Genomic DNA, 23,850 nt, shown 5'->3' on the forward strand with positions numbered 1-23,850 from the left:
ATGCATGCTACATATGGCAACACATGCGCACAACGGTTTTATACACAAAATTGGAAACGTTCCAAAAAATGTTCTAAAAAATTTTAAAGTGTTCCGCACAACTGTTCTTCGAATCCCAGCGTTTGAAATCTGATGAAGACCGAATAAGGTCGAAAACGTTCATTTCTTTGTTTCTCAATTAAATAATCTACTGGATATTCAAAGGTTTTTTGTGAGTCAGTTGTATACTTTACCAGTACCATTAGAAGCAAATGATTAACCTTGTCACAAGGAACATTTGTAAGTAGGGAAACTCCTGTAATTCACATAAAGATTTCCTTAGGTCGTGACTCCACGAGCTGTAAAAGGGCCGTAAAAGCTTTTAATCACGTGACCATGATATTTTACGCCTGAGCAAGTCGTAAAACCAACGTAAAAGCGAGTTGAGCAGTGTTCAACTTTCAAAGTGAATACGATCATAAACCGGTACCATCCACCAATCAGAAGTCAGTTAAATCTAGGTCATCATGACATGGTGCGAAAATGGAGGAAAACGAGCTTTTGTGTACGTTCTCTCGTGGCTACTCTAGAAGATCTGGAAAGATTTATCGAAAACATCTGAAAGTATTCATGTATCTATGGCAAGAGGTATCCCGATTATAATAATGGATGCCTAAAACACGCAATATGAACGGCCAAAGGAAAATCCTTCAATTTAGAGAAGTATATAATAAAAAAGCTAAGCTTATAAATGCTGTATATTATCTAAATAATATAATAATAAAAGTCAATATAAGAAAGTAAAGATATTACTTTTACTATATTTGTAATTATAGTATAGAGAAAACTCGTAGAATATAATTATTGTCTTTATATCGATATATCACGTATACAACTGTACAGGCGTATTTTCAACAGCACCGTTGCTGTAAAAACTTTGCAAGCTGGACCTCCACTGCAATCTGAGCGCAAACGCAAATAGGTCACGTGATTAAAAGCTTTTACGGCTGTTTTACGGCTAGTGGAGTCGTGGCCTTACTGTGGATAAGGAGTCCCCATCATAGAAAATAACATAATCCTGCACCCAATTTATTATATATACTTCAAGGACTTCCAAATGTTTTAAATTATATAAGTCAGTTAATGCTCATGTGATCTTGGAGTCTGCCCATAGTACCACTACATCAGCTTCTCTTGCTTATATAAAAAGAACAGTATTGATTATACCCTTTTTTACAGTCCATTTGTGCTCCTGTTGAGATTTCTGGCTATGGCTTCCAAATGTCAACTCTGCTTGTATTTTGTTGTCATGTATGGATATTGAATAAATGCCTTATTTACATGAAACCATGTGGTTTCTTGAATTAAGAAATGGTATCAATTTACAATGACAACTTCAAAAAAAACTAGATGCTAAAAAGAAAAGTAATATTGCATGAGTGTTTGGTCTGCTCCTTTGCCATTATCTACAATTTTAATTGATCTAACTAATGTAAAGTTTCATTCTAGAAACTGATCAGCCTGAAAAAAATTTGTGTGTTTATGATGATATATTATTGATGTCCCAAAAAATATTTTTAAACAGTTAGTCTTAAAAGTTTCATTAATAGTACTACTAAATATATCAAAATTTCAGTATAAAAAAATATGTTGTGTGGTATCACCATTCATTATAACAAGATTTAACCTATATATAGGAATATTATAAAACAAAAAAAATTCAGTTGTACTCAGTTGTAAGTGTGAGAAACCATGGGCCAGGGGTTAATCCCTACTGATCACTTACTCAGCAACAGTCTGCAAAGACTGCCCACATTGTCATTTCGGATGGCTTTTTATCATGTAGCGAGGGAGGTGAGCAAGTCAACAGGTGGTTTGGAGTGACAGGAGACAGGTGTAACAAAATAACTAAGCATTTATTGATTAATTAAATCAAGAGTATAGGAGGCTATATAAATCCTAAGGTTAAATGCAGTTATCCTATACTACTTACACAAAATGGCAACTAATCTCTAAACTATGTCACGTGTCTAATCTGATTATCAGAGCGAGTTTACAAAGTTTAGCCCGAAATACCTCTAAAGACAAATATGGAGGGCAGTATGTGGTGATCATGCATGCATAGAAGTGGTAGGAGTCCTCGGTATCTTCCAACTGGTGTCTTCTCCCTTTAGTTGGATCGGGTCTGCTATATGGAGGTCCGAGAGTCAAGGTGGCACTATCACTAATTGTAACTTCCTATGATGATCGCCCCGAGCTTCCAGTAGCTCTCACTTTAATGTCCTTGTTGTGAGAAAGGGGTCACGTGATCGGCAAATGTTGAGAATGACAACGCATTTTTGACAGCTATGTATCAACTTTCCCATCGCAAATGGTGACCTCCAATCTGATTCTCGCAAGGAGCATTTTTCTATCGGATTTGTTTACAATTTAAATTTCCGACAACCGCGTTAAATTCATGGATTTCACAAAAAAATTATGATTTTAAAAGCATTTCCTGAGCAACAAATTTTTTCCCACAATGAAAAAAAAATCTGTTGGTGTTTTTGTATTAAATGTTCAGAGTTGAATGTGAACAAGTGTTTTCATGTTCTGTGAAAAGATGTTATTTATTTATTGTGTATGAGGTAAGCTATGGGAAAAAAGGAATTTGCTAATTCTCTGCAAGTTTTACTGTAGTGTAGAATAAATTTTTTTTAGAAGATGGTATTTGATGCATTTTTTTATATTAAAAACCATGCCTATCTGTCCAACCACAAAATAATCTTTTACAAAAAATTTAAATAAAATTAATGATATATTAATTAAATTTTACTCAATATATTGGACAATGAATTATTAAATTTATATCAATATAATGTAATAATTAACACACACATCATTTATATTACAGAAAAAGGAAACAGAGAGACAGACATACAATAATTTTTCATTGGTATTGATTCCCATTAAAGTTTACAAAAAGTATTAAATAGGATAACAGATTAAATTACAGCAACACAACATAATATGCATTAGGATAAACAAACAATGAATTATTAAAAAGAGATGAAATGACTAATTTTACACATTTTAAACAGATGAAAAATATAGCAGACTAAATAGCAATTTATATAAATGATCTTCAAATTTGAAGTTAAGACTATTTACAAAAATATACATTTTCGAGTTGTAAAAGCATCAGATACTCAAATAAAAGGCTGATGTTTGATTATTTTTAACTTTGTGAATCTTTTTTTACCCATTATTGTCTTTTTTAATGAAGTTTATTCTTCAAACCATTGTAACTGTTACGTCTGTGGTGGTGTTAAAGGATTAAAAGATAGACTCGAAAATGTATATTTTTGTAAATAGTCTTAACTTCAAATTTGAAGAAAAAATATCCTGAATCATCATGAAAATAAATGATCTTGTTCCTAAAGAAGTAAGTCTAATTTTGATCATTACTAGTTTAAATAATAAAAAATGACATTACTTAGGAAAATTCAAATTTCTTACAAAAACTATTGCCGTTTGAATATTATTTCTCAATCTGTATCCCAGAATGAAATATAACATTTCTTAGTTTGATTCTTATTATTGTGAATATATACTTCAGTGTACATTTCAACAAGATAACTGTTAACAAAAACACTTTATACTTTTTTTCTCTAGAATTTATTGTTTCCATACTAATATTTTCAGACATATTTAGTGCCATTTTTCAGGGAACTTCATACAGTATATCACAACTTAAATTCCAAAAAGAACACACATTCCAAAAGTTTAAACATAACATCTCAACAACAAATTACAAAATTCAAACATGGAACATAAATAATTCTGAAAATGGAATATCACATAATTTTGAAATACACATTACATAAAACAAAACACCATTGATCTGTTTGAAAACTAAAAAACCATTACATAATTTTAAATCCATTTTTAGCTTCAGAAATCAATTAAAGCTACAAAAAAGTATCACAACATATCAAATATACCTAACAAATACTCCAATATAGATAAATGTTCATGTGTAAAGTAAACAAAATACACTAAGGAACCATAAAATAAATTTCAGATGTACCTGTACTTCTGGTCAATATAGATGAATGTTTTCTGTATTCTGTATGGCAGATCGGATCTTCTTCAGATTCTATATAATTTCCAAATTGAAACCCATCTATATGCATTCCATTTTGGAAATGTAAGTCCGAGGAAGATGTTTAGTTTACATATACTCCACTCTATTCAAATTTTGTGAGAAAACTCTAACATTCAACTGTATCTAAATGTCCAGTTACATCACCTCTAAACATTATACAACCTCCATGCATTGGATAGGTCCTCAGTATCTTTGAAATTGATATATCCTTCCTTTTTTGATGATTTATAAATGTTTCCAAAATCCATAGCCCATGACATCACAGATTGGATGAATAATCTTAGCACCTTCCCACTTCATATCTATCCCAAGTTCTGACATAAACCTTGCCAACATTTTAGATTTCAGACCTTTCTCAACTGTGTAGCTGTCTGTCATTAATGCTATTGCTCAAAGATTTGGACATCGCTCCAATATACTCTCTTTCCATCTCAAACTTCCTGTCATCTATCAACATCTTACTCATACCAAGACTGTGTATAGTTCACAGGGTCCTGACATTCCTCAACAACTGAAACACTGTGGGTTTGTTTTATAACAAATGCTGTCCCCCATCATCACCACTACTTTACAATGTATGTCCTGCAATCATGAATTATGTCTGGTATCCTCAATTGTCCCTTTGTACTTCTCTCCTCCTCCTCCCATTGAGGACACAAATGCTCTAAGCACTTCAATAGTAGAAAATTGAGTGCACAGACTGATAATCCTGGATAAAAAACTATATCCTTATTTGATCAAGTTGTTGCTTCAGTTAATTGAAACACTTAAAAGGTATCTCGCTTATGGACAATGATTATATGGCAGTCCTAGACTTTGTGTCAATGTTTTCTTCCATTAAAATTGAACTGTGTTTTTGTGTCCTCTGGAATCAACTATCTCCAATCCATGAAAATACCATATATATATCTTAGAGCTTTCCCATTCAGTATATTGCTCATGCTTCTTCCAGTTCAGTAGAGAAACCTACATACAATATGGGCATTCCTATGGGTACCACACATTGGAAAGTCTTTGTAAGCAAGTACTTAGACAATTGGAAGGATAAGTTCTGTAGATTTCCAAAAATCAAATACTTCAATGTATATGGTACATTGATGATTATCTGAAAGAAGCCCAACATAGATACGTTCTTAAACATGACAAACAGCTATCCATATGGATTAAAGTTAAAACTGGAAAAAAGTAGTCAGTTTGAGATGCCCTTTCTAGACAAACATTAGGTTACAAAAAGGATACATAATAACATCAATATACTAAAAACCAAAGCATCAACTCTTCCATATACCGTATGTGATTCATATTTCAATACCAAGCTGTAGCTTTCAGGGTTTTAAATAAAGACAGATTTTACACACTGTACAAAACATCCAGGATATATTTAAAGAGTTAGCACATATTAAAGAGGTTGCAAGACAATATAGATACTCAAATATGTTAATCAATTTACTTGCCAACATCTATACCAGCAGTAAGAAACAGATACAAAAAGACAAATACTGGACCACAACTACTACCATATCCTACAGCCCTGCTGTCAACAATCTTTAAAATAAAACAATAGCAAAAAATAAGAGCAAACTGTGTTATAAAAGAAAATTGATGATATATCAATTTTCTTTTATAATGAAAAGGAACATTAATGTATCCTCAGGATTCCAAGCATATGTAAGAAACTAGTCTTTGATATGAGATTTGAAACAAAAGGGGAATACATCAGGGCAACTTCCCACTATCTACTAGCAAGAATGCATGAGCATATATACTATTTTATATGCATGAACATACCTCCGATATAGAAAAGATTTCTTATTACACTTAAGTAACCTACCCATCAGACCCAGTTAGAGGTACTTTTTCAGGAAGCTACCTTGATACATCTGGCTAGAGAGAAATATCATTTAAGATCACTCAAACAGTTGAAGATTTATTTCTCTGAAAGGGATACTGATTACAATAATTTTAAAAACTGCAGTACCATTTTCACTGCTCAAAAGCCATCTTTGAATTATAGTCATTTTTACTAAGTATATTTATTCCTGTAAAAAATATGGCAGCCATTGATGAATTAATGTGTTCTCCTCGTGTGCTCGGTTGAATGAACACATGGTTTTGTGGAGCGTGAACTTTCGAAGCTAGCTGTCACAGCCCGTTCTTTTTCATACTCAGAGCTCACTTTCAGACAATTTTTTCCAAGGTTGGTCCTTTTATTCCTGTTTACTACACGTGGCACCTGGACTTAGCAGACATCAGTCTACCAGCTCACCCATAAACAGCACTAGCAGCAGCTCCCATCCTGGAGTGGGGTGACAACTCGCCTCTGCAGATGGCTGAGTAGATTATGGCAGGCTTTGTTGCCACTATGGCTACAACGGGTTGCATTGTCACAGGCCTGTTCTTAGCTATGGTAAGTGGGAAAATATTTGTACCCTAATTGTCCCAATGTTGCTCTTGTCATTTCGCAGGATGGTGAAACAGCAAGAGCAAGAGAATACATGCAATGTGTGTCACACGTTTGTCAAAATTTTGCAATGTTCGCATTTCGAAATTCCCAACAAGCAGCGTGTGCATAAATCTCACACTAGCGCCTGTTTGTAGAAACAATGCCACCATTTTGTATTTTATTTTGACTCAGTTTTTGGTCCCCTGACCACCTACAAGTCTGGTTGTTTTTATGTGCACATGATTTGGGCACCAAATACTCTGTGCTAAATTGCAACTCCTGACATGTACTCCTTCATACTTCTAAGGTGTCCAGCTGTTGACAACAGTGCAATTTTATAGACAAGACATAGTCTCGTCAAAAACAAAACAGAATGTACAAAATAAGATACAAAACAAAAATGAAAATCACACAAACCTTGTTCATATGACTGAAGATAATAAAAAATGGTGTTTAAAAAATATACTAATTCCAAAAGAAAAAAAATAAAAACCTAATGATCACATAAAATTATTAATAAAAATCAAATTGTAATTGTTCTGACATGGTACCTATTTAAAATCAATCACTTTCTAAAGAAGATAAAACTTTTTGTAAAATGTCATTGTAAATAAATCTTCAATTTGCCCATCACTTCTTCCCAGTTTATTTAAAAGTTTCTTCATATCATCTATCTTTTCCAGCTTAAGTTTATACCCTAATGGTAACAAATCAACTAATAGACATGCCCATTTTTACCTCTTTTTAACATATCTTCCTCATGCACACTGGGGTGTGTATAATAGATAAATAAAACTCACTTACTTGAGCCTGTAACTGGTGTGAAAAATAAATAAACAAATTCGAAGCAACAAACGTTTTTCGAACACCTTCTGTGGCTGGATTCTTTCTTCTATAACACCATTCTGAAATTTTTCAAAACGAATTTGAATGATGATAGTTCGATTGTGTAATGTCTATTGCGTAAGCGCTATACCGTCGTGTTCCCTATCGTTCCAAATCGAATTTACCCTTCTCATACATATTTAGTTATTCATACGTTGCATTCTTTTTACAGGTCCTCGTGCATTACATGTCTTCATACATCTTCGGACCCCAAACAAATTCCTAAGAATCATCCTGCAATAAGGCTTGCCAAGCAAGCAAAAGAGCCATTTCTTCACGGGAATTAATGCAAGTCGTTGTAGTTTGCACCTTATGTATCTCTATCGCTTCTAGCCACTTGAGGTGGTCCATCCGGGTTGTTTTGACTATTGGCATTGCCCCTACGAAGTCTACAGTAATGCCCGGGTCTGAAGCATATATCGCAAGTGACATGGTGGCTCTGTTATATTGTATATCTTTTTTGTGCTCTCTAATTCTGATCCCCATCGAGCGTTTCATTGATCCTATATAGATCACATCCCTATTGAACCTCTCATCTCTCATCAGGATTCAGTAGATGCCCGGCAATCTACTTGGGTCAGACGGGTCCTTTCCATTACATAACATGTCAAAGATTGTTGGGCCTCTCCTGTATGCAATGATGACCTTACGTCTTTTGGCGATAGCCGCATACATGGATCTCAAGGTAGGGTTGTATGTGAGTGATATTCTCTCAACATCCGTATCTTGGTTGTAACCCTGTGCCATTGTGGGTGTGTTGTGGGTCATTAGTGTTTTTTTGTGGTGCTCCGATATTCTTGGAATAACATTGTGGTAGCCGTGCATATCAGCAATCTTCCCAATGTGGTTTAACTCCTTTCAAGTGCTTCTTGAGTAGATGAATGAGTGTATAATCTGACCAACAATCTAAAGGCGGCTATTTTGTATTGGAATGGGTCACGAGTCACTCGGGATGTATGTGGGACTTGCACACTGTTTACAATATACTGTGGTGTGGATGTTGTGTGTCTCGATCTTGATATCCACATCCAAGAAATGTACATTAGAGTCGCTGTGTTGATCTACTTCAACTGACAGACCATATGGGTTATCATTCATCATTTCCACGAATCATGCTACGTTCAGTGTTGTCTTCCATATAATAACAATGTCATCCACATATCGTCTGTATAGCAGGATCTCATTCATGAATCTCGGGAAAATCTTGGATTCGAGTTGTCTCACCACTAACTCACACAAGTCCCCGGACATGGGACTGCCCAGTGGGACCCCTCGATTGTGTGTATGTTAGACTGTTGAATTGAAACACCAAACCATAACAGATAAGGTGCACTAATTCCAACACATTCTGGTGGAGGAATGTGTCATTTATTTTCATAAACAGGAAGTCTGTAAGCGCACAGAAACACTGCGGTATCCTAATGGAAGGATATAATGATTTGAAATCTAATACCGTGATGCAAGCTGGGGAGGTGATCTGTTTTAACTGATTGATTAATTCTACAGGGTTTCAGATGGTAAATGATAGCCATTTAGGTGTGGCATAATTATGTTGTGGATCACTTTCTCCAATTTATGGGTAGGAGCCTTAGCTTTATCAACTACCTGACGAAATTGTTGGCCTTCTTTGTGCGTTTTCGCAAACGCAAATAATTTAGGTATGTCTGGGGTATCCATTGTGATGTTCCCTAGCTCTAGCTTCTTGGCCAACTTCGAACAAGATAAGAGCTTAACTTGTGAATGTAGTTTCTCTACCCAGCTACTTTCCACTTCATTGCATTGTGTCGCGTCGATGTATTCTTGCAGCCCTTTCTCGTATGTTTCCCTTTTCATGATTACCATGATCTTGGCTTTATCTGCTCTGATGATTGTGACATTGTTCTATATAACTGTGCGTTTAATGTTTTCTCTCAGTCCTAAAACCTCCCTAGAGTCCCTGGTGTTTTTAATTCTGAGGGTGGCTATCCACCTATAGTATTCTTTCTGAACATCTTAGGCCCCATACCAACAGCTCTAAATCCAGTAACGAAGATGTCAAGGTCTCTTTAATAGGACGTGCCGGGGCAAAGGTTGGTCCGAACTTGAGTATATCTTTGACAAATCTTGGGATTTGTAAATTATCCCATACTACGTATGGACATTGATGTTGTCTGTGACCTTTAGGTATTTGGAACCATAAAATCCAGTTCAGTTTTTTGTTGTAACGGTTTCTTAGATTTGTTTGAAGCCTGTCATTCAGGTTTACGATTCTGTTATTTTCAATTTCCAATGTGTGGGGGCCTTGCTGGAATTTTCAATCTGTACCAGTTTCATTAGACTGGTAAATACTAACTTTTTGGTCTTCTTTACGGCCCTATTCAAACACATCCATCTGACTTTATTCAGTATCTTTTCATTGCCCGGCGGTAGGTGGATGCGAAATATTGTCATTGGAACACTCCATTTCTCTTGCATGTGGTCAAGAAATCCAGTCTTTCCCGTGCCTTAGTTAGGCTCACTACTATCTCCCAATAACAATTAGTCAGCATCAATAATCAATATATCTTCCTCATGCACACCGCGGTGTGTATAATAGATAAATAAAACTCACTCACTGGAGCCTGTAACTAGTGTGAAAAATAAATAAACAAATTTGAAGCAAAAAACGTTTGTTGCTTTGAATTTGTTTATTTATTTTTCAGACAGATTAAAAACAGTTTTAATAAATTTTTATTACAATAAAAAATTATATTGTAACTAAGAGTTTTAAAGCAATGTATTTTTATCTATTAGTAAAAAGTATGCTTAGTTTTTGCTTTTATTAATCTAGATTAAAAAACAGAGCAGCATTAATTACTTGAGACCATGCACAATGCTGAATATTCTAAACACCAGAATACTTGACAATACCAACACATAATTAAAAACCTACATTAATAAAGCAGTCTTTCGGGTATCTCAAAACAAAACATGCAATGAAAGTTCTAAGATATCCTATTTTAAGAGGCCAGCTTAATTAAATATGTTTCATAAATCTAAATTTTGGATGAAGTTAAAAATTACTTAGAAATATAAATCGAACTCACTTGTGCCTATTGACCGGTGTGAAATAAATAACTTCAATTCAACGAACGTTTTCTGGACGCCTTCCGTGTCCTTCTTCAGGTTAACTGCTGGATTCTATTATTTTTAAAAAACTGCGTTCCGATCTTTTAAGAACAAATTCAAATTACTTAGAATCTTTAGGTTTTGAAAATAAATGACTCTCTTCATTATGTACTGTACACCAAAAACAATTGTTAAAAAAAACAATTTGAAAACTTATTAGACTGTATTAGCGTAGCTCCCGCGAAGTCCACATTAACTTATTAGACTGTAAGTCTAATAAGTTAATGTGGACCACTAAACTTGTTAGACTGTAGTCTTTAACATACTTAAAAAACTTTTATCATTTAATCAAAGCAAGAAGGATTAGTTTATTGTCTTTTTTAATGTTTAATAATATGCCACAGTTAAAACTTTCATGCAGCAATTGATAGTGCTTAATAAATTAAAAATGCAAAAACAATTTTAATATAGTGCCCAAATGTCATATAAGGTTCTTTGATTAATATAAGGAATTTTTCTGTTTCAATTAAACTTGAAAATTAGCATTTCTTTAAAAAGTCAAATGTTCACTTAAAAATACTTTAATAGTAGCCTGATAATTCACTTGGCAGTGACGAAATGTCATTCTAGGTTAATATAAGATCAAAGTACATTTAAATTATTATTTGGAGGCAGGAGTCAAAACTGGACTGACTCATAGAATTTTAGAAGGTCTGAGTCAGACAGCTTGGTATACCAACTCTACAACCTTGTCAATCATATTTTTAAAAAATAAATCTACAATACCTGAATAAATTTACTTCTAAGTCACAGATACAGTAAATATTTTAGTCAAAATTTTAATTGTAAAAATAAATGCATCAAATTTCTTATTGTCTGTGAATTTTTTAAAACTATTTTTTGGTTTTTATTTAAAGATTCCTAAAGCCACTCTCTCACCAATAGATACAAAACCTAATTTTGAAAAAAATAAACCCAAAGATTCAAAAATTCTACAGGCTTGAATAAATCCACACTCCAACAAATTTTTAAAAAAATACACCCACAGTGGGTCTCAGAGGCACAAACAAGATTTAATATTGGAAGAGGCAGAGTTGAATGGATAAAAAATTTTTTAATGTAAATTCAACAAAATTTCGAGCTTACCTGACTGCTAATTCATAAGTAATATAGAAATAGAACACATGATGCAATATAGATTAAAAAAAAAAAACGAATTTTAATTAAAATATTTTTGGAAAATTTACTAGTGTTCCTTTTCCTTTGGAGAGTACCAAGCCCCTTGTCCCACCCCCTGGGTGGGTCTACTCAAGTACATACAAAGTTAACAACTAAAAGACAGCTATGATATACAAGACTAAGATATCAGTAAATTTTTATAAAAATTACTATTAATTGTTGCATATGATTTGATAAGTTTTGAACATTTATCATTTGGTCCTTATAGGCCTATTTATTACAAGATAAACAAATTTTGTAAACTAACTGCCTCACAATTAAGTAGATTCATTATTATGTTAATTCTCCTATAAATTTATATTATAAAATATTATTTAACTACAATAAAGAATTCAAAATATTAGCCTTTTCTAAAATTAAACATAAAAAAACTCATCCATTTAATATATTTAAGATGCATTCTTAGTTCATAAAGTTACCATTTAGTTCCTATTTAATATTAATATTCAATTCAATTTTTATGCTAAATCATTACATGAATGACTTACATTATTCATTGATTTTTACAAATAAAATTAATAAAAAGTTTTATAAATATTTGATATACGATTCTGAAATTGATGATTTTCTATCATGAGATAATGTATTATAAATAATATATTCTATATTTTTGATCTACAAACGGAATCAAATAGCATGGATAAAGACAATAGCACTAGTTTGATTGTCATTCTCCACTTATGAAAAATCACAAGGTTACAGACAAAAATTGAATTTAATCTCCCACAAATATCAACCGATGTCTGCGTAGCCATCTAACCAACCTAACGCATTAATATATTTAATTTTTTCTTTAGTTAAAATCAAGCATATATTTAATTAACAACAACATATTTTAATAAAGCAAAGTATAATATATGCTTAATAATATTTTAAAGTAATATTTATAGTATATTTTAAATATCCTATAATATTTTAAAGTAAAGAAGTATTTTTAGTTTGATGAAAAAATATTTCAAATTTTTTTAAACTTTAACAGTCATCTTGGCAAATTTATCAATACCATACTACAGACACACAATAAAATATATATTCCCAATCAGTGATGCACTCAGGAATTAATCTTGGGGAGTGCAGTTGGACAGATAAATTTTTTAATGCCAATTCAATAAAATTCCCACCTTATGCAAGTACTAATCTATTAGTAGTAGAGAAATACAGTGATACCTAGTTTTTCATCAATAATCCATCCAAACACAATTGGCAAAATTCGAAACCAACGAACACCGAGGCAATTATTTCCATACGAATCAATGTAAATCCAATTAATTCATTCTAGACACTCCAAAATACAAACCAAAAAACACATTTTATAGAGCATAAATATTGTGTTTAATACTAAAAACAATAAGAAATTAACAGAAAATGAATATAAATAACTAATGTAAAGAATAAATGAACATTTAACATGGCATTCGAAGGGTTGCTGGCTCTGGAAACTTTCTTTGGTCCCATGACAGAGCTAAAAGGAAAGGAAAGGAAAGCAATGGAATTGTTTAGCTAGACGTGCAGGGACAACGAGAAACAACACCACATCATGCAGAAAATCGCTTGAGTCATCCTATGTTTCACAAAGTTAGCAGGTCACGTGGGCACACCGACGCAAACCTGAGACAAATTTTTCATAATTCAACAAAAACCAATGTATTACTGTAGAAGACATGTCAGAATATAAATTTAAAAATTGGATTTTAATTAGAAAATATTTTTAAACATTTTCTAGTGTTTCCCCCCTTTTTCTTTGGAGGGTGCAGAGTCTTTCGGCTCCCCTCTGGATGCACCACCATTACCAATAAAATCTGTATAATATTTTAAAATACATTACCACACCATAAAAAATTATATGAAATATAATAAATGCACAACGAGCTAAGAGCAAGGGAGAAAAAGAAAAGAAAGAAAAAAAAAAAAGGCAATTGCCTCTGGCTTCGAAAACACACACATTAAATAGGCTGCTTGTTCTTTTAAAACTATTTTCATAGCCTTAATATTAAAATTACACTGGAAATTGTAACAGAGACGACTGTTGCTGCAATTATTGAATCTGGTAATCAAAAATTAAAGATTTGATAAGCAACGACTGTAGATTAATATAATAATGAACTGTTATAATGTCTATACATTCTCTTATAATATAATTTTTATATAAATTAATATATAAATCGTTTATTATAATAATTCTTACGGAGTTTCTTACTTACGTTTACGTTTAACGTCACGTTTGCCAATCTACGTTTATTTATCTCATTGGATAAATTCAATTTAAAAATTGAATAATAAAAATATTAATTGCAAATCTTACAAAATATTCTTCTAATTGATTTAATCATTTGATTCCTTTTATAATTTATTAAAACTGCGAGTATAAAAGGCATCAATAATCAATCATTTTAAATATTAATTAATTAATACCTGATAATTTTAATGACGAATAAACGTTCAATGAACTCTCTTCTTTATCAATGTTACATCTTTTAATTGTATATAAATTAACGAATTTTTCAAGAAAAACAAACACAAACTACAGAAGAAAAAGGAAGCCATTTTGGATACCGTCCTCCATCTTACATATTAAGATTTCATTTTCATAATAAACATTACCAAGTAATTAATTACTATTTTTAAAAATTGCCTAAATGTTTCTTAAAAATATAATATTAATACTAATATCGACGAAATATTTATTTATTTATTTATTTTTAAAATTTTCTGATAAAAAATTGACGTGACAAATCGAGAGATTTCTTTTTTTTAAATAATCATTTTTTTTTATTTCGAAATTAATAAATATATTTCGATGATTCGCTAATAGTGTAATTAATTGTTAAAGTAATAATTTTTGTTTTTTTATAGAAACTTTTTTTACGTGAATTTTATACTCTATTACGGGTCAAATAGTTTTTTTTAAATTTTAATTGATTTTTTTACAAATTATCACAAATATCGCCGGTAGATGGCCAACGTCGGTTTGACTGGCTTTCTCCCCCCCCCCTCTTGTGCATTCTCCTACAATCCTTCCACATTAGTACTGATTTTGTCAAACGTTTCTTCTAGACCTTTCAAGTACATCAACTTGGGATCGCCATCTGTTTCTCCAACCAACTCCACTCACATACCTAGAAAAACAACTATACGGGACGAAATAGCTAACGTAGATAACTTCACCGCCAGAGGGCGGCAAGCAAGCAAGGCTTTCTTACGTGAGGGCCAGTTTTTCCAAATTGAAATTTGGTTATAAGCAATTCCTTGTAGTGGTGCGTAATTTATAAACTTATAGGAAATAGTTAAAGATGGTGCAATTACAACATGAGTTTTCGCGTAGACAGAAATAAATGAAACTTTAAAAAATAGAAAAACCATTCATATGATAAACTTTTTATATTTTCTAACTGATTTATTTTTATTCGTTCTGCCATGTGGGCACTAAAAGGACCTTTTTTAAGTTCATTATGGGTTCGAACATGTCAACAATGGGACAGCCTGGAGCGAGGAACCGGCCTGTCATATCCAGAACGGACTATCTCCCAAAAGTTCTCTGGGGTTTTTCGATATTCCCGGCTTAATCCCGGTCCTTAGAGCGATAGGCTGATTTCTTAACCTTCGTAGCCATCCGGCTGGCGACATTCTTATGTTGCTAGGATTCCGTAAACTATGCTTATTTTTATTGCAAAATATCTTGAAAAATCCTATATATTTTACACTGTATTCTTCATTAAAAAATTTAAACATTGAAAAGAACAATATGCATTTTGATTAAAAGAAAAACTTTCATTTTTTTTTTACTTAAAATAGTTTATTTATTTTTAATTTCATCCTACGGGCATTAATAAAATATTCCTTTCATGTCTATATGGGTTATATCAGGCTCACAATGAATCGGGTTTGACAAAATATGAAGCCCGACATATTTCGCGTAAAATTCTTCATGAAGTCTTTTGAGGATCCGACCCGTACTTGAATTCGGATTCCCTAGATGTCCAGAACGGGCGTCTTAATGCTTTTGTCTCTTCGGCCATTCCACTGCTCAAAAAATAATAGCGAGGTTGAGGCCGAAGTTTAAACGCGAAAACGTGTACGTCGGACGTTCAGCGCCGCTTTCCTGTAAGCCTAGAAGTTTGATAATGAGTTTGGAAAGTCAGTGGAATCATGCTCGACATTCCAAACGCCATTGTCAAACTTCTAGGCTTACAGGAAAGCGGCGCTGAACGTCCGACGTACACGTTTTCGCGTTTAAACTTCGGCCTCAACCTCGCTAATACATTTCTTTCGACATCATAAAAAATGTAACGGTTATCAGTTAATTAGGATTCCCATTTTAGTTATTTAAAATATAGTCAGGCAAGTATATGGGTGCACGATAAATTAATAACATATTGCCTCGGAGAATCCAGTTCAAGCACCATCTAAACTATTATAATTTGTCATGTGTAGTACGAGTCGGAATATTAATGAGGTTGTGGCCGAAGTTTTTATCTCTAAACCGTGAACGCCGAACGCCGAGCACCGCTATCTTGTAAGCGGCGCTCGACGTTCGACGTTCACGGTTTAGAGATGAAAACTTCGGCCGCAACCTCGCTAGTATTTCTCATTCTTCGTACATCGCTATTGATCAGGCCTGCTAGTAGGGAACGAAATTATTGTTTACCAATAAGATTATTATGTTGATACATCACATTAATTAACCAATCAATCGTAAAAAGTTTCAAAATTTATTTTTCATGCATTATCACATTTGCTTCGGATTTTAGATTTATATAATTATTATCACTCGCTGTTAGGAATTTGATTATTTTATTACAACGATCAATAAAAAAGTATAATCAAAATTATCAATAAGAAAAAAACAAGAAAAAAAGAAAATCATTAAAAATTCTAAGAATTTGAAGCGCCATCCAGTGTTAACAATCGTACAAATCCAGTTTCCGAAATGGTTATTCATTAAAAGTAGGAAGTGATTTCGTGTGATGTAAAAAATTTAAAAACGTGGGATTCTTATGTTTTGATTTTAGTAAATAACGTTTCTGTGAGGTTTGTTACTTATATTATAATAAATATATATTAATTTTTTTTTAAATTGAAGTATATATATATTTTATTTAGAGACTGTCATGGCGACGACAGACGAAACTATTGTTCAACCTTCGACTAGAAATATATCTGAACAACAATCACGATTAGTGTCAGATGATAAAAATATTCTTCAAAAAACTTTAACCTCAATCGAAGAAAAAGATGATCCCCATTACGCCCAGATGATGGCAATTCCAAATCGAAATAAGGCAATCCCAAGCCCTGGGACATCATCAGCAACTGGTGTCCACAATCCTTCTACAGGTCCCATTCAACAAAATTCGGGAAGCACGAATGCAAATATTCCATCTCCAGCATCGCAAAATCAACAAGTTACAATGCTTAATAACCAACCTGTACAAAATAGTTTAAATATTCAAGTTCATTCGCAGCCGGCATCGTCTTATCAGGTTATTGCACAGACTCAACAGCCACTGACATCCGAACAGTCTTATCCTCAGTCTCAAACGATCGGTCTACCTCCTTCGCCATCGAATGCGTCGTCTAATTATTTATCTCAAAATTCTAATGCCGCAACAGATGCGCAGACGAATGTCGGTAACAAAACAAATTCTCAGTCGTATGCTGTATTATATCAACAAGGACAAGCATCTCAAAATATCCAAAATTCATCCGTGCAACAAGTCGGAGAAGTTGATCAAAATAATCAGTCTTATTCGGCATTTTCTGAGATGAGTAATACTCAACCGTCTATTTCTGAAACAACGATTGAAAACATGAATTCAATAGGTTCAAATCAGGTACAAAAGCCTATGTTGTTAAGTAATGCCCAGATTAACCAACTAAGAGCACAGATAAGAGCTTACAGGTATTTAGCACGTAACCAAGCTATCCCTGACAATTTGAGTTTGGCACTACTTGGAAAAAGAGTTTCTCCACATGCTTTATATCAGCAAACAAATGCTTTAACTTTGCAATCTGCAGTAAGAGATATTCCAAATCAGTCTATTAGTGGAACTGTGATGGGACAACAGATAAAACCAGGACAGACTGTAACAATTTATGAACAGACTACCTCACATAACACAGCTCAACCATCAACAATAGTTACAAATACAAATCAAGTAAATGCTGCCTCTCAGAACTCAGGATCTGTTCAAATTCTGCCCGGTTCACAACAAGTAGGATCAAATGAACAGGTGAATAATGTTCCTACCATGATGCAATTACAACAAAAACAGAATCGAATTACTCCAATAGCAAAACCTCAAGGTATTGATCCAGTTGAAATTTTAAAAGAAAGAGAAAATAGATTGGCTGCTCGTATTGTTCACAGAATTGAGGAATTTTCAAATTTACCAGCAAATTTACCAGATGATTTGAGAATTAAAGCTATGATAGAATTAAAAGCTTTAAGACTTTTAAATTTTCAACGCCAATTGCGATCAGAAGTAATTTCTTGTATGCGTAGAGATACAACGTTAGAATCATCATTTAATCCAAAGTTATATAAACGTTCCAAACGTCAAGGTCTTAGAGAAGCTCGTATAACTGAAAAACTTGAAAAACAACAAAAACTTGAACAAGAAAGAAAGAGAAGGCAAAAACACCAAGAATATCTAAATGCAGTACTTCAACATGGAAAAGATTTCAGAGAATATCATCGTAATATGCTAGGAAAGATTGGAAAAGTGAACAAAGCTGTAGTTACTTATCATGCTAATACTGAACGAGAACAGAAAAAGGAACAACAGAGAATAGAAAAAGAACGTCTGATACGACTTATGGCTGAAGATGAAGAAGGCTATAGAAAACTTATTGATCAGAAAAAAGATAAAAGATTAGCATTTTTATTATCACAGACAGATGAGTATATACGTAATTTGACGGAAATGGTGAGACAACATAAAGCTGACCAAAGGCAAAAATTGCGAGAAAAGAGAAAACAGAAGAAAAAGAAGAAGAAATTACAGAAATTACAACAAAAAGAAAATTCTGGTGAAAATAATGAGTCATTGCAAGAAGGTCTTATAGATGAAAGTTCTCAACAGAGTGATATACATGTTAATATAATAGAGACAGCTACTGGGAATGTACTTTCAGGACCTCATGCTCCCTTGGCAAGCCAGCTAGATGCTTGGTTAGAAATGCATCCTGGTTACGAAGTTGCACCTCGTGATGAAGATGATGAAGACGACGACGACGACGATGGTTCTGATTCAGATGATGATGAAGAAGGCAAATCACGATTATCACATGGTCAAGGTAATAATAAAGGTTTTGATGATGAATCTAAAGAAATTATTCATGCTGCACAAGCTGAAGATGATGAATACAAAATATTTGAAGGTTATCAAAATTATTACAATATTGCTCATGGTATTAGAGAAGAAGTAAAAGAACAATCATCTCTTCTGGTTAATGGTAAATTAAAAGAATATCAAGTTAAAGGTTTGGAATGGTTGGTTTCATTATATAATAATAATTTAAATGGTATTTTAGCAGATGAAATGGGTTTGGGTAAGACCATTCAGACTATTGCTTTGATTACATACTTAATGGAAAAAAAGAAAGTATTTGGTCCTTATTTAATAATTGTTCCATTATCAACTCTATCAAATTGGATGTTAGAATTTAATCATTGGGCTCCATCTGTTGTTAAAATTGCATATAAAGGTTTGCCAAATGTTCGACGACAGATTGCTCAGCAACTAAAGAGCACCAAGTTTAATGTTCTTCTTACTACTTATGAATATGTTATTAAGGATAAAGCTATTTTAGCAAAAATTCGATGGAAATACATGATTATAGATGAAGGGCATCGTATGAAAAATCATCATTGCAAATTAACTCAAGTTCTTAATATCCATTATAGTGCTCCTCATCGCCTGCTGTTAACAGGAACACCATTACAAAATAAACTCCCAGAGTTATGGGCATTGCTGAATTTCTTATTACCTAGCATTTTTAAATGTTGTAATACATTTGAACAATGGTTTAATGCACCATTTGCTACAACAGGAGAAAAAGTTGAATTGAACGAAGAAGAAACTATTCTCATCATTCGACGTTTACATAAAGTGCTTCGGCCATTTTTGTTACGTCGACTAAAAAAAGAAGTAGAAGCTCAGTTACCAGAGAAAGTTGAATATGTTGTTAAATGTGATATGTCAGCTCTTCAACGTTTACTGTATAGACATATGCAAACAAAAGGTGTTTTACTTACTGATGGTTCGGAAAAGGATAAGAAAGGAAAGGGTGGTACAAAAACACTAATGAATACTATTATGCAACTTCGAAAGATATGTAATCATCCATTTATGTTTCAGCATATTGAAGAAGCATTTGTAGAACATTCAGAATGTTCAACTGGTATAGTTCAAGGACCGGATTTATATCGAGCTTCTGGAAAATTTGAATTATTGGATCGTATTTTACCAAAATTAAGACAGACGGGTCATCGGATATTATTATTTTGTCAAATGACCACACTCATGACAATAATGGAAGATTATCTCAATTATAGAAATTTCAGTTATCTAAGACTAGATGGTGCAACAAAATCAGATGATCGTGGCCATTTGTTAGAATTATTTAACGATCCAAATTCTCTTTATTTTGTATTTTTATTGAGTACTAGAGCAGGTGGTCTTGGTTTGAATTTGCAAGCTGCCGATACTGTAATTATTTTTGATTCTGATTGGAATCCCCATCAGGATCTTCAAGCCCAAGATAGAGCTCATCGTATTGGTCAGCAGAATGAAGTACGTGTGTTGCGTTTAGTTACTGTGAATTCTGTAGAAGAAAGGATTCTTGCAGCAGCAAAATATAAATTGAACTTAGATGAAAAAGTTATACAAGCTGGTATGTTTGATCAAAAATCCACTGGTTCTGAGAGAAAACAATTTCTTCAAGCTATTTTAGTACAGGATGAAATTGATGAAGATGAAGAAAATGAAGTACCAGATGATGAAACAATCAATCAGTTAATTGCAAGAAATGAAGAAGAATTTGAAATATTCAGAAAAATGGATCTTGATCGAAGAAGAGAAGAAGCACGCAACACAAAACGTAAACCTCGTCTTATAGAGGAGGATGAATTGCCTGCTTGGCTAGTAAAAGATGATGCAGAAGTAGAAAGATTGACTAATGAAGAAGAAGAAGATAAATTATTTGGTCGTGGTTCTCGTCAGAGAAAAGAAATAGATTATTCATATAATTTAACAGAGAAACAACTTTTGAAAGCTATAGAAGAAGAAAACTTGGAAGAATGGGAAACAAAGAAAAAACAAAAAAGAGGCCGTAAGAGAAAGAGAGAAGTTGAAGTAGAAGAACCAAAACAGAAAAGAAAGAGAGGACGACCTCCTCTAGAAAAACTTCCACCTAATCCACCTAAGCTTACAAAACAAATGAAGAAACTCCTTGATATTGTAATAAATTACAAAGACAGTGATGGAAGAGTATTAAGTAGTGCTTTCTTGCAATTGCCTCCAAGACGAGAACTCCCAGATTATTACGAAGTTATAAAAAAACCAGTTGATTTACGGAAAATTAAACAAAAAATCAAACATCATCGCTATCGTAGTTTAGATGATCTTGAAGGGGAATTTATGATATTATGTAAAAATGCCCAAACATATAATGTAGAAGGTTCTTTGATATATGAAGATTCTATTGTTCTGCAGTCTGTTTTCACTAATGCCCGAGAACGATTGGAAAAGGGGGGTGATTTGGCTTTGGTTGGAGGTGACGAGTATAGTGATGGAGATAACAATGGTGGAGAAGATGATAGAGAAGAGGGAGGTGAAGAGGATGGTGGAGAAGAGAATGATTCTGATGAAGAAAGTAAATTACGTCTCAGTAAAAGTATAGAAGAACCGCTGAAAAGAGAAAGAAGACGTAAAAGTCGAGCGGTTAAACGCTACATAAGTGAAGACGACGAATCAGAAGACACTGATGACTAAAGTTTTAAGTAAATTATTCTTTATTTGTGTGAACTTTAAAAATTTCATTAATTAAACTCTTGTATTTTTTACAAGAAAAGTATTTTAAATATTATTATATTGATATAAAAATTACAAAAATATAGAAAATATTAATTTTATTCATGTTTAGATTAAAATATGTGCTGGATGTGGCAAAAGTTATACCATAAAAAAAAGTATAGTAACCAAAAACTCTAGAATAATTTTCAATTTTATTTGGGAGGTATTATATCTAACGATAATATTGATAAAACTTTCTTATTTCTGTCTCATACATTACAGGACAATATGACAATTTCTTTCAAAATTAATGTTATTTAGTATGAAAACAAGTTTTGTTCTTGCATTTTATACAGAAAAAACATTGTCATCATCAATGATAGTACTGACAAGATGCAGTTATTGCAATCAGTGTCAGTATTTTATGCAACTGAGAAATGTCTTCCTTTTAGATTTATTCATGAAGTTAAGTAGTGACAAAATTTCATCAGAAATTTATCATTACTAAGTTCCTAGATGTTGACAATTTGGTTAATAATTTACAGTAAAGAAAGAGTTTGAAGTATAGTACATATATACTGTACTTGTCAACTCAAGTTTAAAAAGTACAGATTAATATTTAAAATTATGATTGATTTAATGTTATAGCTAATTTGTTTCATTAATTAATGAAATAAATGTAACATATTTTTCAGCTTTTATAAATGCAAAAATAAAACTTTTTCCATCCTCTACAAAGATGTCAAAGAAAGACAAAAATGAATTAAAACACATTTGCAGTGGTCATCATAGAATATGATTAAAAATCATTCTAGAATTTTTGAATTATTTGCTTTAATATGATCATAGAATGTAACATTGTGTAATAGTAGCTTGTTTATATTTTGTGTGATTTATCATACAAGAGTAATAAGAAATTAAATATATATATAATGGTACAGTATTTGTAATTTTAATAGTTATGGTATATTTTGCAAATCTTGCTTTTCATAAGTGTATTTTATAAAAGAAAAAAAAAGCATATCATATTAGTTTATATAATCTGTATAATAAGGGTGTTAAATTTAATAAATAAAATATTATAAATATGAAATTTTCTTTTGGAGTATGTAAATGTCAATAGGAACATCTGATAACTACATTCTTAAATTTGAATTTATCATTGATAAATATATTGAATAAAAATGGAAAGCGTGAATGCAATGCCAAGCTAAAGAGGAGTACTTTTTAAAGCATTGAAAATTTAGAAAAAAAATGAAAATATATTTTAAATTGAGATAAATATAACATTTGAAATGGGTACCTGTTAAGTGAGAGGAATGGGTGAATAAAGTGTGGAGAGAATTAGAACCTGAATAAATGTGTTTTATTTTCTTTTTAGCCATTGTCAAAACTATTAAATTACTATGAAAAATAAGTGTAAGATGATGAAATATGGGTTTCAATAATTTTCAAAGTCTGCAAGACATGATTCTTCTAAGAGGAAATTGTTATAAAGCTAGTTTTAATAACTCTAAATATTGTGAAAAATTTAGAACTTAAAAATGTTTATCTCCTAGTAATAATGGATATTTGAATACATGCATTAAAGTATTTGATGTATTTTGATAGCTTCGTGGCCTATTATACTGTATCTGTGATTTAGACATTGTTTCAATATAGTACTTTTAAAGTGATTGAAATCCATTTTCTACATCTAGCAAAAATAACTACAATTAAAATTAATATTGAAGTACATGCGTTTTTTTATTTTCCTGAATAAGAAGATATATACTAGTTCCTATAATAAGAATTACAGTGTAAAGTCTTTTGTATCAAATATGCATTTCGGTCAAGTTTGCAGTATATATAATTGCAGCAAAATATATTAATGTAACTTTATTTTTGTTTTAATGAATATTTTATCTAGTCTTACAACATATTATTACATAAATAATTTTTAAGATACAATATATTTTAATATCTGAAGAAAACAGTTACAATAAAGCATAAAAAACACATAAAATTGATATAATTTTGGATTATTTATATTGTTTAAACTGTTGATTTGACAA

General features: G+C 32.2%; 1 protein-coding gene and 1 pseudogene across 1 annotated transcript in view; one reads left to right on the top strand and one right to left on the bottom strand.

The window, feature by feature from the left end:
• LOC136969202 (membrane-associated guanylate kinase, WW and PDZ domain-containing protein 1-like) overlaps window positions 1-14,343 on the bottom strand; it is a 56,741-nt gene extending 42,398 nt beyond the window's left edge. Inside the window, 1 exon segment of the mRNA XM_067263299.1 lies at window positions 14,193-14,343. The gene's annotated coding sequence lies outside the window, so the exon portion shown is untranslated.
• Window positions 14,344-16,652: 2,309 nt separating this feature from the next.
• On the top strand, window positions 16,653-23,531 carry LOC136969203 (probable global transcription activator SNF2L2 pseudogene; annotated as a pseudogene).
• The last annotated feature ends 319 nt before the right edge of the window (window positions 23,532-23,850 follow it).

Source organism: Centruroides vittatus, unplaced genomic scaffold (assembly GCF_030686945.1).
Source record: "Centruroides vittatus isolate TY-2023 unplaced genomic scaffold, ASM3068694v2 contig_1758, whole genome shotgun sequence".
In the NCBI taxonomy this organism is placed as follows: Eukaryota; Metazoa; Arthropoda; class Arachnida; order Scorpiones; family Buthidae; genus Centruroides; species Centruroides vittatus.